This window comes from Lolium rigidum, chromosome 7 (assembly GCF_022539505.1).
Source record: "Lolium rigidum isolate FL_2022 chromosome 7, APGP_CSIRO_Lrig_0.1, whole genome shotgun sequence".
In the NCBI taxonomy this organism is placed as follows: domain Eukaryota; kingdom Viridiplantae; phylum Streptophyta; class Magnoliopsida; order Poales; family Poaceae; genus Lolium; species Lolium rigidum.
In genome coordinates, this window is record NC_061514.1 from 35710383 (window position 1) to 35726775 (window position 16393).

The window sequence follows — 16393 nt, forward strand, 5'->3', positions numbered from 1 at the left end:
CATCTTTAATCGCGGCCCACCTCTGATCCGGTCAAATTCTGGTGATAACAGTAGCACACAAGCACCTCCTCCCAGTCTCTGGCCGAACTCATATCCATCCCCTGCACAATGGTCCATGGTGCAAACCAGCACGCTCCTCCTCACCGTGGTTGGCCGCGCACCAATCCATCACACAGCCATCTGTGTGCTCCTCATCGCCTTGTCTGACCACGCACTCCAATCTGTCCTCGTTCCGCTCCCCTTCCCCTTAAGGTTGCTGACTCTAGAGGGGTAATTTCAGAAACTGTGGCTCCAGGACACCATCGCATAGAGTAATATAAAAAATCGGTAAAAGGTAGTGTGCATAGTAATTTGGAACAAAGGGGGTATGACTCTAGAGAATAGAGGGGTAACAATAAGCTCACAAGAAACTCGAAAGGGCTAGACGGGTGTTTCCCATGCAAATATAGAGTTCATCGGATATAGTGACTTGATATAAGAAACACACCTGAGTAGAGTAAATCGTTTCCATGATAGCTAAGGCCGTGCTTGATAAGACTAGAGCTAGTATGAAAACAAAACAATGTTAAGGAATGATCATGAACTTGTCAAGAAGAAGTATTCCTGAAAAAATGCTCTTACCTCATGTCTTTAACTTTATCAGAATTACCACTTGGTTCACCAAATGAATTACCAGCTTTTTTCCCCAGGAAGCTCAAGCATTTTTCCTATTGCCATACGACTAATGAACAAAACAAGTCATACTCCCTTTGTTCCACAAAACAGCTGAATAATATTGCGAACAATATCAAGCGATCCGAACTTAATCATGTAATGCATCTTAAACATTGACATAACCAGTATATAAACAACTAAGACAGTATATATGAAATAGAGGATTGGAACAATTATAGACATGTTGATCTTCTAGCAAAATAACTCACGAGATCCAGATTTAAGAGCAACAAAATCTTGTAGGGTCGGTATCTTCAAGTTTTTCTCAAATACGCATTTAGACGCGTGGTTATGTATTATAGACAAAAGATAGCATCATGTCTTGTGGGGACCCCGGACTAGCAGCCCGAAATTCCCTGTTATGTATACAGTTCACGATCCCATGATCAGTGCGTCGTGAACACATAACCGAACTGATATCAAATTACACCATCCATTACAAAGCGGAATAAGAAAATTACAACATGGTCACATGACCAATACTTACATAATAGCCTCGAAGGGCCTAACTAAACATCGAGTAGCATCATCACTTCAGCAGCGCGAGTACCCAAGTCATCTGCCATAACCCTACAGTGCAACCGATCGGGAAGACGTTCCTAGCTCGCATAGACGTCGCCAACACCTTCTTCATCCGTCGTGTTCCTCCAAGTCCGGCCAAGTAAATAGCCGTGGACAAAGCCGTGAGTACATTTGGAATTGTACTCGCAAACCATCAAGAAAGATGCTAACAGAGCTAACTAAAAGAGACAAGAGAGGAAGAATAGTTTCTCTTGTGGATATAGCATGTGAAAGAGAATTAGTTTCTCTTGTGGATATAGTATGTGAAAGAGAATCAGTTTCTCTTGTGGATATAGCATGCCGGCATCTCAAGTGATGCGGACACTATGGTGTTTCAAGGACATCCCACCAAACATCTAGGAGGAAAGATAGCACACCGCCATCTCAATTGATGGGAACGCTTAGGAAGTTCTAAGACATATCTAGACCTTTATTGAGGATGAGGTAGCATAAGTCCATCTCAGTTGACGGGAATGCTAGAGAATTACTGTGACATACCTATATATTTATTGAAGAAGATACTTCAAAAGATACCTATGACATCTCTATATCTTTGTTAAAGAAGAGTTCCTCTACATGAAACACTAGGAAAAAGTTCCCCACTTGGTCTTATTTTTCCACGACCATCTCCATATGGTCGACACACGCTCTTTTCCGTACCCTTCCGAGTACATCCAACACAACACTTTCTTTGCAAAGCATTTATCAAAACAAAACACAAGCCCCGGTAAAGGTAGACCTTTGCAACCCGTCCATGACCGCGGACGCGGCTATTCGAATAGATTTGACTCTGCGAGTTTGCACACTTTCCCCACAACTATCCGGATACCTATCGTGTGGGCATCATCCTCGCATAACAACATATGCCACGACGGATACCTGGACATAACCTTTCACCCATCTCCACCGGCACGAGTCCTTCCTCGCGGGCTTACCCCTTCCCGGCACCCGGCGAGCATACCTCCTTTTGAGCGTATCTCCGGCGCCATGACGAAGACCCTCGGTAATCGTCCGGCTATCGCTTAAGACAGTGTATTGCCTCCTCCGGAGCGCAACCCGGCGTCGGAGGTCGTCATGACCCTCCCTAGAAAGTTGTGAAGGGTGCTCCTGCCAGCTTCAACAAACTACGGGCTAAGCCCCGTCCCACACCAGGGTAGAGTGGTTGCGCGATAAAAGTTGGGCTGGTGTACACTTATACGCAGTGCTCCTTTTTTAAAACCATTTTTCCCACAACACCTTGGTTGTTCAACAAACAGCCATACACCACTTTTCCGAACATCTTTACCAAGATCCTTTGCTTTCTTAAACCATACGCTTGGGTTAACTCACCCAAGGTTTTCATAAAACATATACAACAAGGTAAGCCTTGAGGGGTTCCCAACCTATAGTTTCATGAGTGGAACTACTATTGCACTACGGCCGAGATGAGAGTCATCACGCCATAGATGGTGTAAACAAAAGGGTAATGGAGTGGATCATACTTGCTTTAAGGTAAGCATGTATTATGGCAACACAAGGAGGATTATACTTTCAGATTTGTGGTGCTAAATATACAACTTAGATAGTGGAGTATCACTATCCAACATACTCTCCAATATGGTACACGGCATACTCCTCTCAAGTTGAGAATACACCAAGATCATGACATTGATACCTCTATACTACAAAGGGGGTGGGTGTGATGTAAGTTATTTTCTTGAGATGATGCATGCTCAAGTTGGGCATATATGATAACCAAGGGGAATAGCACGGCCATGATGCCATGTATCCCCTAATCACATGACAAAGGTGGAGTATCACCACTAGGAGTACCCCACTTGGAAACACAAATAGATGACATAAATTGAGAGAATAACACACATAGAATTCAAGGTGCTTTGGACATCAACAAATGACATCCAACTAGACACCAAATCAGAGATCAAAAGATGGCTTGCCTTGGCTTATTTGTCCCCGGACTTCTTCAGCTCCATCAATATAAGAATCCCAATAACATAAATAAAATCCTCGCCCGATTCCACTTCTTCTTCTTCTCGGAATTGTTCGCATCTATCGCCGGAAAATATAAATGGAACACAATCAATCATATTGCAACAATCATAACAAGTATGCAACAATCAACAATCAAAAGCTAACCACTCTTCTACGGCTAACATATTAGAGACTTATAGATACTACAAAGCATCTAAAAGAATACCCATTTATTTACCTAGTGAAGGTATGAGAGTACCACGACTTAGCAATTGCCTCTCTAGGTATCACCATGGCACAACTAAGTATCCCCTGGTAGATAACATCATAAAGAGGACAAGAGCATTAGTTTGGCATCACAAACATTCACAATGCATTTTCAAACATTTTTGGAAAAGTAGAAAACAGTTTTCCTAACATAATTTGTTCCCATAACACTACAACCAAAATAGGAAGCAAACCATAATCCACATCATTTTAAAACTCAAGCTAAACAAAAGAGCTAATGTTAAGTTGCAGAGGTTTTGCTTTGCAAGCATAAAACAATGGTTGCCCATCTCTACCAAAAAGAGTTGGTCAAGGGTTTTAAATAAACCGAAAGGTTTTGCTTCAACAATGCATGTCACACATAAACATTACTAACAGTAACAAATATGTATGAACAGAGACTAATAATATTTTTCCTATATAGCCAGTACTAATACAAGACTAACCCAATTGGAATCACCCAAAAATATTAAACCTAAAATTTTAGGAATTTCTTTGAATCTGACTGTACAGAAAACAAGATCTGTAAGCCATAAATCGTAGAAAAATCCTAAAAATATGAGGCCACTGGCATTTGAAAGGTATTTAAACAGAGATTCACACACAATTGGATTTGGGTTCAAATTATTTCTGAAACTCTCACAAATGGATTGACAAGATTACTTCATGTCTATACCATTTGCTTCACCTCTGGAGTTACAGAATAGATAAAGGTTTGGAACTTGTTTGAGAAGATTAAGAAAACATTCAGTAATCCTACAGAAGTGGAATCACTCAATTAGGTTCAAAAATGAATTTTTGATGAATTAAAAGCTAACAGCCATGTCTGCAGAACATACAGAACAAGTTTCATTCATCACAAATCATACACAAATCATAAAAATATGAGGTCTGCTGCATCTGAAAGGTATTGAATAGGTGGTTCTTACCCAGTTGGTTTCATTCAAAAATTCGTCTCCAAGCTCCTGGTTTAATTCGACAAAGTCAGATCTGACCAGATCTTCATCTGTGAACCATTTCAGTTTCAGGAGGTCAATCGAAGTGAAACCACCGTCAAAATGAAGGTACTGAAGAGGGCTTTCACCCACAGTTGAGTTTGCTCAAAAAGGTTTTGTAAAACGGGAGAAATCTAACAAACAGTGATTCTGCATGTTTGCAGAACTTTATTTACCATGCAAAATCCGGAACGAATTTGAGGGTGAGACCAACGCCAAGTTGTAGATCTTTTCCGTATCTAACTGCGAAACTTTGAATCACTCGATTTGGATCTGCACACGAGATTCGGTGGATTTTACAAGATCGTACCAGAATCTGAAACAGCAAGATAGCAAAAATTACAGCAAGTTTTTGGACGAACTTTGGTCAAGAGCTTCAGATCTGAGGATTGCTCAACCTTCTCCATGCTTGGACCAACATGCACCTGCATCAAGATCCAATCTTAGCAATGGAGGAAGAAGAAGAGGAGATTAATCCATCTAGGGTTGGGGAGAAGATGGAGAGGGAGTCTCTCATGGTGAGGGGAAGCTTGAGGGAGGAAGGAGCTGCATCTTGGTGAGCTTTCCATGGCCATGGCCGGCCATGGGAGCAAGGGGCAGCAGCATTTTCGTGGGGGAGGGCAGGGAGAGAGTGTGAGGGAGTGGAGAGTGAGAAAAATGAGCCAAAGGGGAGGTGGTGGCCGGCCAAGGAGCTTTTATAGAGGGAGAGTGAGTTGGCTGCCTCCTTTGTGATTGGTGGAGGTGGGTGGCTGCTCATTTAGTGATTGGGCTAGGTGGGAGGCAAGGCTTGAAGGAGAAGGAAATGAGGAGGCATGGCTGGCCGAATTTTGCCATGCATACACCATTTGGCCGGCTCCATCCTTACCAATAAAAATGAACAATGTGAGAGATATAGAGATGGAGAAAGATTGTGATGGTAAAATATACCATGATGGTATTTGTTGCATGATGGCTTTGTGCCAAGAAGATAATGGTGATGGTGGTTGAGACAATGGTAGAGCAAGAATAAGAGAGATGGTGAGTGAAGTAACCATATACCCACAATGAAGAATATGGTGACTTAAATCATGAATTCATGAGGTCAAGGTGATGATGGAAAATAATATAAATTGCTCTACAAATGGGAGGTCAATTGGGATTGATTTGGAAGTATCAGATGATCATCCATTTGATCAAGAATTGGAGGATGTGGGAAAATACAATGTGGTAGATCAGAGATGTGCAAAGGTTGCTATTTGAAATAGAACTTGTTTGAAAGGTATTTGAAACACCTCAATTGTCTAGGGACAATTGGGAATGAACTCAAGTGGAATGAAATTTGAAAGTGTTCAGATAAAACTAGTTAGAACATAGGGGTTCAAAATATTCTACTTACTTTCTCAAGTAAAGTAGAGTTTTCTCAAACTTAAAATAAAACAAGAAATGGTATAGGTACCATAAACAAGCCTTTTGTTAAAAAGGAAGCATGACAGAAAGTAAGGTTCTAGAAATCAGTACTTTGTAGAAATGAGATGAAAAACAAAACCCATTTTAGTTCCTTGTTTTCTTTGAAGAAATATTTTGAGAAGCTTTAATAAAACTAAAAGTGGTTTTGTGGTCAAAACCAGAGAAGAAAACAGTAGGGTTTTGAGAAAGAGAACTAATTTAGGGAGAAGTGTTCTCAAGGGTAGATGATGGCTACAAAATGTACCCACCATTCCCACTCTTGGTTTTGTGAAGATTAAGCTTGAATAAAAACAAGAGGTAAAATTGAAGGAAGTGATCTAGTGTTGAATCATTGAATAGGGTACAAGATCAAGTTGAATATAAGAGTTGCAAGGATTGACTGAGACATGCAGGACGTGGAGGTTGAAGAGGATGTTGCATAGATGAGATCCATGCATGGAAGTCAACAATAACGAGTTGTGGGTGCTTAGAGATCAATTGCCAAAGTCCGGACATTTCAAGCCTCGTCAACACAGATGGTCGACATGGCCTCAAAACCAACAAGGATGAGTGGGTATAAGAGAAGGGTGTAAGTTTGGAATCAAGGATGATTTGAGCTAGCTTAGACACAAAGAGGAATTTTTAAGTAGGCACACTCATGTTGCCATGGGTAGAAAAGTTTGATGTGGAGAAAAAAGGAAAACAACTTTTCCTAAGTCACATAGGTGGTTTATTTGGTGAGTTGCTTGTTTAACCACTAGGGGTGTTGTTCTATGAGGTAGCTCAAGACAAAACTCAACAAGCAAATCAAGACAATTCATCTACCAACAGATCAAGGCAATTCATCATAACAAACAGATCAAGGCAATTCATCTTAATTAGTCTAAAGAAAAAGTTTTTGGTTCCTCCTAATTTTTGCAACAAGAACAAATAATCAAGGTTGCAAAAAGTGGGGTGTTACAGATCTTCCACCCTTAAACTAATCTCGTCCCGAGATTACTGAGCGTGGAACTAGAGGGGTTATAAGGTTTAACTAAAGTCAGACTCCATTCTTCTGTAGACGTGCCGTTGTAGAGAAGGTCGTTGCTTCATCTTCTGGGAGACATGATGGATTTCGGCCGATGGCGAGCTTCATGAAGAGGTTGACTACTCCATGCAGGTGTTGGATCTGTAGTTTCTTCGCGATCCTAGAGGGGGTTCAAGGCTGTGGGAGGATTATTGCACTCCAACTGTGCATTGGAAGACTTGAAAACCTTTTTGAGTTAGCTTAAAATTTTGGTGGAAGATGAATTCTTCCACCCTTAAAATTGTTCATCGGGGGTTTTGAAAACTCTAAGCTTCGGCCACGAAGTCTTGTTGGGCACTTTTTGAAGAGGTCTTCGGTCTCTTGTCTTGAGTTGAAACATCATCAGAGGGCGTTGTGTAGTCCATGGCTTCAAGAGGGGTTGGTGCATCCCACGTTTCCAACGGTGTTTTAGAAAGGTTTAAAATGTTACGGTTAGCTCCAACTTTTAGTGGAAGACGAAGTCTTCCACCCTTAAGATTTTTCATCGGGCTTCCGGAAAAACTCAGAGCTTCTTCCTTGTAGTTCTTGTCTGGGGCTTCTGAAGAAGTCGTCGATCTTCCTTACTCACTTGAAGAATCTTTAGGGGCGACGTGCAGACCACCACTTCAAGAGGCACTTGCGGTGTTAACTGAGCCAATGTCTTCTCGCCGAGGTGCAGTCACTCTTGAAGGTAGGGGCTTCTGCTTCGTTGGCGTGGTAGAGTCGCTCCAGCTGATCTTGAAAGTAGTCGGCGTAGATAGGGGTCTGGGTTAGTTTTTCCTGACGGTTGAAAAACAACTGCTAACTGGGTTAGAGTTAGAGCCTTCCGTTAACCTATCCAACTAACTAGCAGTTAGCAATACGTCAGCGAGGCAAATTTTTAATCCTATCATTACATGTGACACCCACACAACCATAACCAGAGACAAAATACCACTAACAGAGGCTACTGGTATTTTTCCTAGATGCACAGTAACAAAACAAGATCAACACAATTGGAATCATTCAAAAATATTTATTTTTCAATTTTTGAGACTCAAAATACTAACCAGAAACAGTGATCAAGTTTTATTTATTAAAAATCGCACAAAAATCCTAAAAATACAAGGTCAGTGGCGTCTGAAAGACAATTTCATACTGGTTCTAGTGCAATTGGAATCATATCAATCGGAGCTACCAAACTATTTTTATTAGCAAAACAGTACACTGGCAGATTTCCATTTTTAATTTCTGTTTCACAAATTTCAAACAATTAAAAAGGGCGGGAACGTCTAAATAGCAAGACATACATGCACACAACAAACAGATGCAAACACTCAAGGCAGCACACAAGGAAACTACAAGCAATCATCACACCATACATGGTACTCTAAGTACCTCACGGATGCCTAATACGTGGGGGTAGTTCAATCAAAGCGATTGAGTTTATCCTATCCATCCTATTGGCTTGGGGCTGGTCACATATGTCGACGTCTTCATCTTGCTGGCATCGACTTCAATAGGGATCCTTGTAACAGTTGGTGGTGACGCAGGCCTGATGTTGACTCGTCGATGTTGAGGTGGAGGCGAAAACTGTGTAGATCTTATGGTCTCATCATCCCGAGGACGTGAGGTCTTCAGAGGGGTAGTTGTTGAGGTGCTCCCGAAGTCAAGATCTTCCCGTGGCTGGCCTAAAAATTACTAGTCAAGAAACTGAGGGCTTGATCCCTGACGACTGCAAAAAGTGCAAGTCCACGGAGGAACAAGGTCAGCTCCTTAACAGACTTTGGTGATAACCAAAGACATGATCTTATTATTCTTTTATCTGCACACTAAGTCGGCCTCCAATCTTGAACAGCTGTTGTTGGACATACACGAGTCTTCCCGAGGGATTGATCCATCTTTGAGTTAGAGTCTCCGGTCTGAGTTGGGGACATCGTCCAATATGTAGGTTTGAAATGGATGAGACAAATAGAGCAAAAAATTTCAAACCTTTTTATAAAGCGGAGAGATAAGAATTTAGAAGCTTTGAATAAATAAGAGGAGTAGAAGCTATACTTCCGATTAAAGAAACAATCTGTTTGGTAAATAGTTTTGCCCAAGTACTTGTTTCCTAACTAACGTCCATGCTAACTAAGGTCTCCTACAGTCAGGATAGCTCTGATACCAGCTCTGTGGGGACCCCGGACTAGCAGCCCGAAATTCCCTGTTATGTATACAGTTCACGATCCCATGATCAGTGCGTCGTGAACACATAACCGAACTGATATCAAATTACACCATCCATTACAAAGCGGAATAAGAAAATTACAACATGGTCACATGACCAATACTTACATAATAGCCTCGAAGGGCCTAACTAAACATCGAGTAGCATCATCACTTCAGCAGTGCGATAGCACTCAAGTCATCTGCCATAACCCTACAGTAACCGGCCGGGAAGACGTTCCTAGCTCGCATAGACGTCGCCAACACCTTCTTCATCCGTCGTGTTCCTCCAAGTCTGGCCAAGTAAATAGCCAGTGGACAAAGCCGTGAGTACATTTGGAATTGTACTCGCAAACCATCAAGAAAGATGCTAACAGAGCTAACTAAAAGAGACAAGAGAGGAAGAATAGTTTCTCTTGTGGATATAGCATGTGAAAGAGAATTAGTTTCTCTTGTGGATATAGTATGTGAAAGAGAATCAGTTTCTCTTGTGGATATAGCATGCCGGCATCTCAAGTGATGCGGACACTATGGTGTTTCAAGGACATCCCACCAAACATCTAGGAGGAAAGATAGCACACCGCCATCTCAATTGATGGGAACGCTTAGGAAGTTCTAAGACATATCTAGACCTTTATTGAGGATGAGGTAGCATAAGTCCATCTCGGTTGACGGGAATGCTAGAGAATTACTCGTGACATACCTATATATTTATTGAAGAAGATACTTCAAAAGATACCTATGACATCTCTATATCTTTGTTAAAGAAGAGTTCCTCTACATGAAACACTAGGAAAAAGTTCCCCACTTGGTCTTATTTTTCCACGACCATCTCCATATGGTCGACACACGCCCTTTTTCCGTACCCTTCCGGTACATCCAACACAACACTTTCTTTGCAAAGCATTTATCAAAACAAAACACAAGCCCCGGTAAAGGTAGACCTTTGCAACCCGTCCATGACCGCGGACGCGGCTATTCGAATAGATTTGACTCTGCAGAGTTTGCACACTTTCCCCACAACTATCCGGATACCTATCGTGTGGGCATCATCCCTGCATAACAACATATGCCACGACGGATACCTGGACATAACCTTTCACCCATCTCCACTGGCACGAGTCCTTCCCTGCGGGCTTACCCCTTCCCGGCACCCCGGCAGCATACCTCCTTTTGAGCGTATCTCCGGCGCCATGACAGAAGACCCTCGGTAATCGTCCGGCTATCGGTTAAGACAGTGTATTGCCTCCTCCGGAGCGCAACCCGGCGTCGGAGGTCGTCATGACCCTCCCTAGAAAGTTGTGAAGGGTGCTCTGCCGGCTTCAACAAACTACGGGCTAAGCCCCGTCCCACACCGAGGTAGAGTGGTTGCGCGATAAAAGTTGGGCTGGTGTACACTTATACGCAGAGTGCTCCTTTTTTAAAACCATTTTTCCCACAACACCTTGGTTGTTCAACAAACATCCATACACCACTTTTCCGAACATCTTTACCAAGATCCTTTGCTTTCTTAAACCATACGCTTGGGTTAACTCACCCAAGGTTTTCATAAAACATATACAACAAGGTAAGCCTTGAGGGGTTCCCAACCTATAGTTTCATGAGTGGAACTACTATTGCACTACGGCCGAGATGAGAGTCATCACGCCATAGATGGTGTAAACAAAAGGGTAATGGAGTGGATCATACTTGCTTTAAGGTAAGCATGTATTATGGCAACACAAGGAGGATTATACTTTCAGATTTGTGGTGCTAAATATACAACTTAGATAGTGGAGTATCACTATCCAACATACTCTCCAATATGGTACACGGCATACTCCTCTCAAGTTGAGAATACACCAAGATCATGACATTGATACCTCTATACTACAAAGGGGGTGGGTGTGATGTAAGTTATTTTCTTGAGATGATGCATGCTCAAGTTGGGCATATATGATAACCAAGGGGAATAGCACGGCCATGATGCCATGTATCCCCTAATCACATGACAAAGGTGGAGTATCACCACTAGGGAGTACCCCACTTGGAAACACAAATAGATGACATAAATTGAGAGAATAACACACATAGAATTCAAGGTGCTTTGGACATCAACAAATGACATCCAACTAGACACCAAATCAGAGATCAAAAGATGGCTTGCCTTGGCTTATTTGTCCCCGGACTTCTTCGAGCTCCATCAATATAAGAATCCCAATAACATAAATAAAATCCTCGCCCGATTCCACTTCTTCTTCTTCCCGGAATTGTTCGCATCTATCGCCGGAAAATATAAATGGAACACAATCAATCATATTGCAACAATCATAACAAGTATGCAACAATCAACAATCAAAAGCTAACCACTCTTCTACGGCTAACATATTAGAGACTTATAGATACTACAAAGCATCTAAAAGAATACCCATTTATTTACCTAGTGAAGGTATGAGAGTACCACGACTTAGCAATTGCCTCTCTAGGTATCACCATGGCACAACTAAGTATCCCCTGGTAGATAACATCATAAAGAGGACAAGAGCATTAGTTTGGCATCACAAACATTCACAATGCATTTTCAAACATTTTTGGAAAAGTAGAAAACAGTTTTCCTAACATAATTTGTTCCCATAACACTACAACCAAAATAGGAAGCAAACCATAATCCACATCATTTTAAAACTCAAGCTAAACAAAAGAGCTAATGTTAAGTTGCAGAGGTTTTGCTTTGCAAGCATAAAACAATGGTTGCCCATCTCTACCAAAAAGAGTTGGTCAAGGGTTTTAAATAAACCGAAAGGTTTTGCTTCAACAATGCATGTCACACATAAACATTACTAACAGTAACAAATATGTATGAACAGAGACTAATAATATTTTTCCTATATAGCCGAGTACTAATACAAGACTAACCCAATTGGAATCACCCAAAAATATTAAACCTAAAATTTTAGGAATTTCTTTGAATCTGACTGTACAGAAAACAAGATCTGTAAGCCATAAATCGTAGAAAAATCCTAAAAATATGAGGCCACCGGCATTTGAAAGGTATTTAAACAGAGATTCACACACAATTGGATTTGGGTTCAAATTATTTCTGAAACTCTCACAAATGGATTGACAAGATTACTTCATGTCTATACCATTTGCTTCACCTCTGGAGTTACAGAATAGATAAAGGTTTGGAACTTGTTTGAGAAGATTAAGAAAACATTCAGTAATCCTACAGAAGTGGAATCACTCAATTAGGTTCAAAAATGAATTTTTGATGAATTAAAAGCTAACAGCCATGTCTGCAGAACATACAGAACAAGTTTCATTCATCACAAATCATACACAAATCATAAAAATATGAGGTCTGCTGCATCTGAAAGGTATTGAATAGGTGGTTCTTACCCAGTTGGTTTCATTCAAAAATTCGTCTCCAAGCTCCTGGTTTAATTCGACAAAGTCAGATCTGACCAGATCTTCATCTGTGAACCATTTCAGTTTCAGGAGGTCAATCGAAGTGAAACCACCGTCAAAATGAAGGTACTGAAGAGGGCTTTCACCCACAGTTGAGTTTGCTCAAAAAGGTTTTGTAAAACGGGAGAAATCTAACAAACAGTGATTCTGCATGTTTGCAGAACTTTATTTACCATGCAAAATCCGGAACGAATTTGAGGGTGAGACCAACGCCAAGTTGTAGATCTTTTCCGTATCTAACTGCGAAACTTTGAATCACTCGATTTGGATCTGCACACGAGATTCGGTGGATTTTACAAGATCGTACCAGAATCTGAAACAGCAAGATAGCAAAAATTACAGCAAGTTTTTGGACGAACTTTGGTCAAGAGCTTCAGATCTGAGGATTGCTCAACCTTCTCCATGCTTGGACCAACATGCACCTGCATCAAGATCCAATCTTAGCAATGGAGGAAGAAGAAGAGGAGATTAATCCATCTAGGGTTGGGGAGAAGATGGAGAGGGAGTCTCTCATGGTGAGGGGAAGCTTGAGGGAGGAGGGGAGCTTCATCTTGGTGGCTTTCCATGGCCATGGCCGGCCATGGGAGCAAGGGGCAGCAGCATTTTCGTGGGGGAGGGCAGGGAGAGAGTGTGAGGGAGTGGAGAGTGAGAAAAATGAGCCAAAGGGGAGGTGGTGGCCGGCCAAGGAGCTTTTATAGAGGGAGAGTGAGTTGGCTGCCTCCTTTGTGATTGGTGGAGGTGGGTGGCTGCTCATTTAGTGATTGGGCTAGGTGGGAGGCAAGGCTTGAAGGAGAAGGAAATGAGGAGGCATGGCTGGCCGAATTTTGCCATGCATACACCATTTGGCCGGCTCCATCCTTACCAATAAAAATGAACAATGTGAGAGATATAGAGATGGAGAAAGATTGTGATGGTAAAATATACCATGATGGTATTTGTTGCATGATGGCTTTGTGCCAAGAAGATAATGGTGATGGTGGTTGAGACAATGGTAGAGCAAGAATAAGAGAGATGGTGAGTGAAGTAACCATATACCCACAATGAAGAATATGGTGACTTAAATCATGAATTCATGAGGTCAAGGTGATGATGGAAAATAATATAAATTGCTCTACAAATGGGAGGTCAATTGGGATTGATTTGGAAGTATCAGATGATCATCCATTTGATCAAGAATTGGAGGATGTGGGAAAATACAATGTGGTAGATCAGAGATGTGCAAAGGTTGCTATTTGAAATAGAACTTGTTTGAAAGGTATTTGAAACACCTCAATTGTCTAGGGACAATTGGGAATGAACTCAAGTGGAATGAAATTTGAAAGTGTTCAGATAAAACTAGTTAGAACATAGGGGTTCAAAATATTCTACTTACTTTCTCAAGTAAAGTAGAGTTTTCTCAAACTTAAAATAAAACAAGAAATGGTATAGGTACCATAAACAAGCCTTTTGTTAAAAAAGGAAGCATGACAGAAAGTAAGGTTCTAGAAATCAGTACTTTGTAGAAATGAGATGAAAAACAAAACCCATTTTAGTTCCTTGTTTTCTTTGAAGAAATATTTTGAGAAGCTTTAATAAAACTAAAAGTGGTTTTGTGGTCAAAACCAGAGAAGAAAACAGTAGGGTTTTGAGAAAGAGAACTAATTTAGGGAGAAGTGTTCTCAAGGGTAGATGATGGCTACAAAATGTACCCACCATTCCCACTCTTGGTTTTGTGAAGATTAAGCTTGAATAAAAACAAGAGGTAAAATTGAAGGAAGTGATCTAGTGTTGAATCATTGAATAGGGTACAAGATCAAGTTGAATATAAGAGTTGCAAGGATTGACTGAGACATGCAGGACGTGGAGGTTGAAGAGGATGTTGCATAGATGAGATCCATGCATGGAAGTCAACAATAACAGTTGTGGGTGCTTAGAGATCAATTGCCAAAGTCTGGACATTTCAAGCCTGTCAACACAGATGGTCGACATGGCCTCAAAACCAACAAGGATGAGTGGGTATAAGAGAAGGGTGTAAGTTTGGAATCAAGGATGATTTGAGCTAGCTTAGACACAAAGAGGAATTTTTAAGTAGGCACACTCATGTTGCCATGGGTAGAAAAGTTTGATGTGGAGAAAAAAGGAAAACAACTTTTCCTAAGTCACATAGGTGGTTTATTTGGTGAGTTGCTTGTTTAACCACTAGGGGTGTTGTTCTATGAGGTAGCTCAAGACAAAACTCAACAAGCAAATCAAGACAATTCATCTACCAACAGATCAAGGCAATTCATCATAACAAACAGATCAAGGCAATTCATCTTAATTAGTCTAAAGAAAAAGTTTTTGGTTCCTCCTAATTTTTGCAACAAGAACAAATAATCAAGGTTGCAAAAAGTGGGGTGTTACATGTCTACCAGTAAGAACACACAAATCATGAAATTTTGAAACACTTGACAAAAGAAAAGTCAATTTTAAGTATTTAATAGATCTGAGTTAAATAAGACATGAATAGAACATGGAAAACTAAATGGATCCGATGCATGATGATAGAAGTAATACCTAACATATCAATTTAAAAGAATCATCAAAAATAGGAAACATATATACAAAATAACAATTCTACATAATATGATGACCATTATGGAGAAAATTGGCACACGTAATTTTTCTAACAAAATGAAAGACTAGTATTTCTTTAATTTACCATAATGCATAAAAAGAAATGATAAATACATTAACCATAGACAATAAGACACTGCATGTTTAAAATCATATATTTCCTATGCTACCATGGGAACAATCTTCCGTCAATGCAATTCCAATCCATACTCCGTCCTAGGACAACAACGGGAAGCATAGAAGCAAAATGAACCAATATAGAAGGTGTTGCGTTCTTCTCACCATTCATGATCCCTGGGAGAAGGCCGCAGAAGAACATGAAACAACCTTAGACAACTCAGTTTGGTCGTCGCAGAAAAAAGAAGTCTACGTGCAAAATTGATCCATATAGCAGGTATTGAACCGGATGATGTGAATACACCTAGAATTAAAAGGGATATATATCAGGTATGACCTTACTAAAATACTAATGTTGCACTGAACAAGGATAAAAAGCTGCCATAGCTAGAGAGAAATGATCAAACTGACCAATTCTACTTCAAAATATCTGCCTCTGGATCATGCATGTGCCGTGCATGAACTTGAGCTAGAGAGAAAAGCAGGAGGTAATAGGGAACCAAAGGCATCACCTCAAGATCAGCATTGCAATCATTAAGAATGGCAGCAACATGTTTCTTCATTTTAACCAACACGAGTTGCTCATATAAAAAACAAGAATGTTAATATCAAGTTGAGTTAGTTGTTGTGGGGGTACACACGGTTGTGCTCTCTTTGTATAGCGAGAATAAGGAACGCATTTGTTGTGCGAGCCGCCTACGTATCGTACCTCTAGTACCGTACATGGTTGTTGAGGTTCATCATGTCCGCCTTGGCCATCCCTGCCAAGCAACACCGGAAGATTAGAAAACAAAATGGATCTGGTCCGAACTAGTTAGATAGTGCAGAGGGGAACAAAGATTACCTTGAGAGACATGGCTTCCATGGCAAGGCCCTTATTTCCTAGGATGTGTCGCGGCTCTCCTCTATCAAGTACTTGACCCAAGGATATCCCATCTGCCAAAGAAAACCACCACTTTTTTGACCAATTTAGTTTCACTTGGATCTGAAGAACATAAGGGGTAGGTCAAAGAACAATTTCGGACTAGACGAGAGGCAAGCTAATTTATGACTAGACTATCATGAGAAG

The 16393-nt window shown here is 40.8% G+C and overlaps 1 long non-coding RNA gene across 1 annotated transcript; it reads right to left on the reverse strand.

Moving 5' to 3' along the window:
- Positions 1-462: 462 nt before the first annotated feature.
- On the reverse strand, positions 463-15706 carry LOC124670609. The gene is made up of 3 exons (XR_006992581.1): positions 15490-15706; positions 622-721; positions 463-543 (listed from the first exon to the last, which is right to left on the reverse strand). It is a non-coding gene; the product is annotated as an uncharacterized LOC124670609 (long non-coding RNA).
- Positions 15707-16393: the final 687 nt, after the last annotated feature.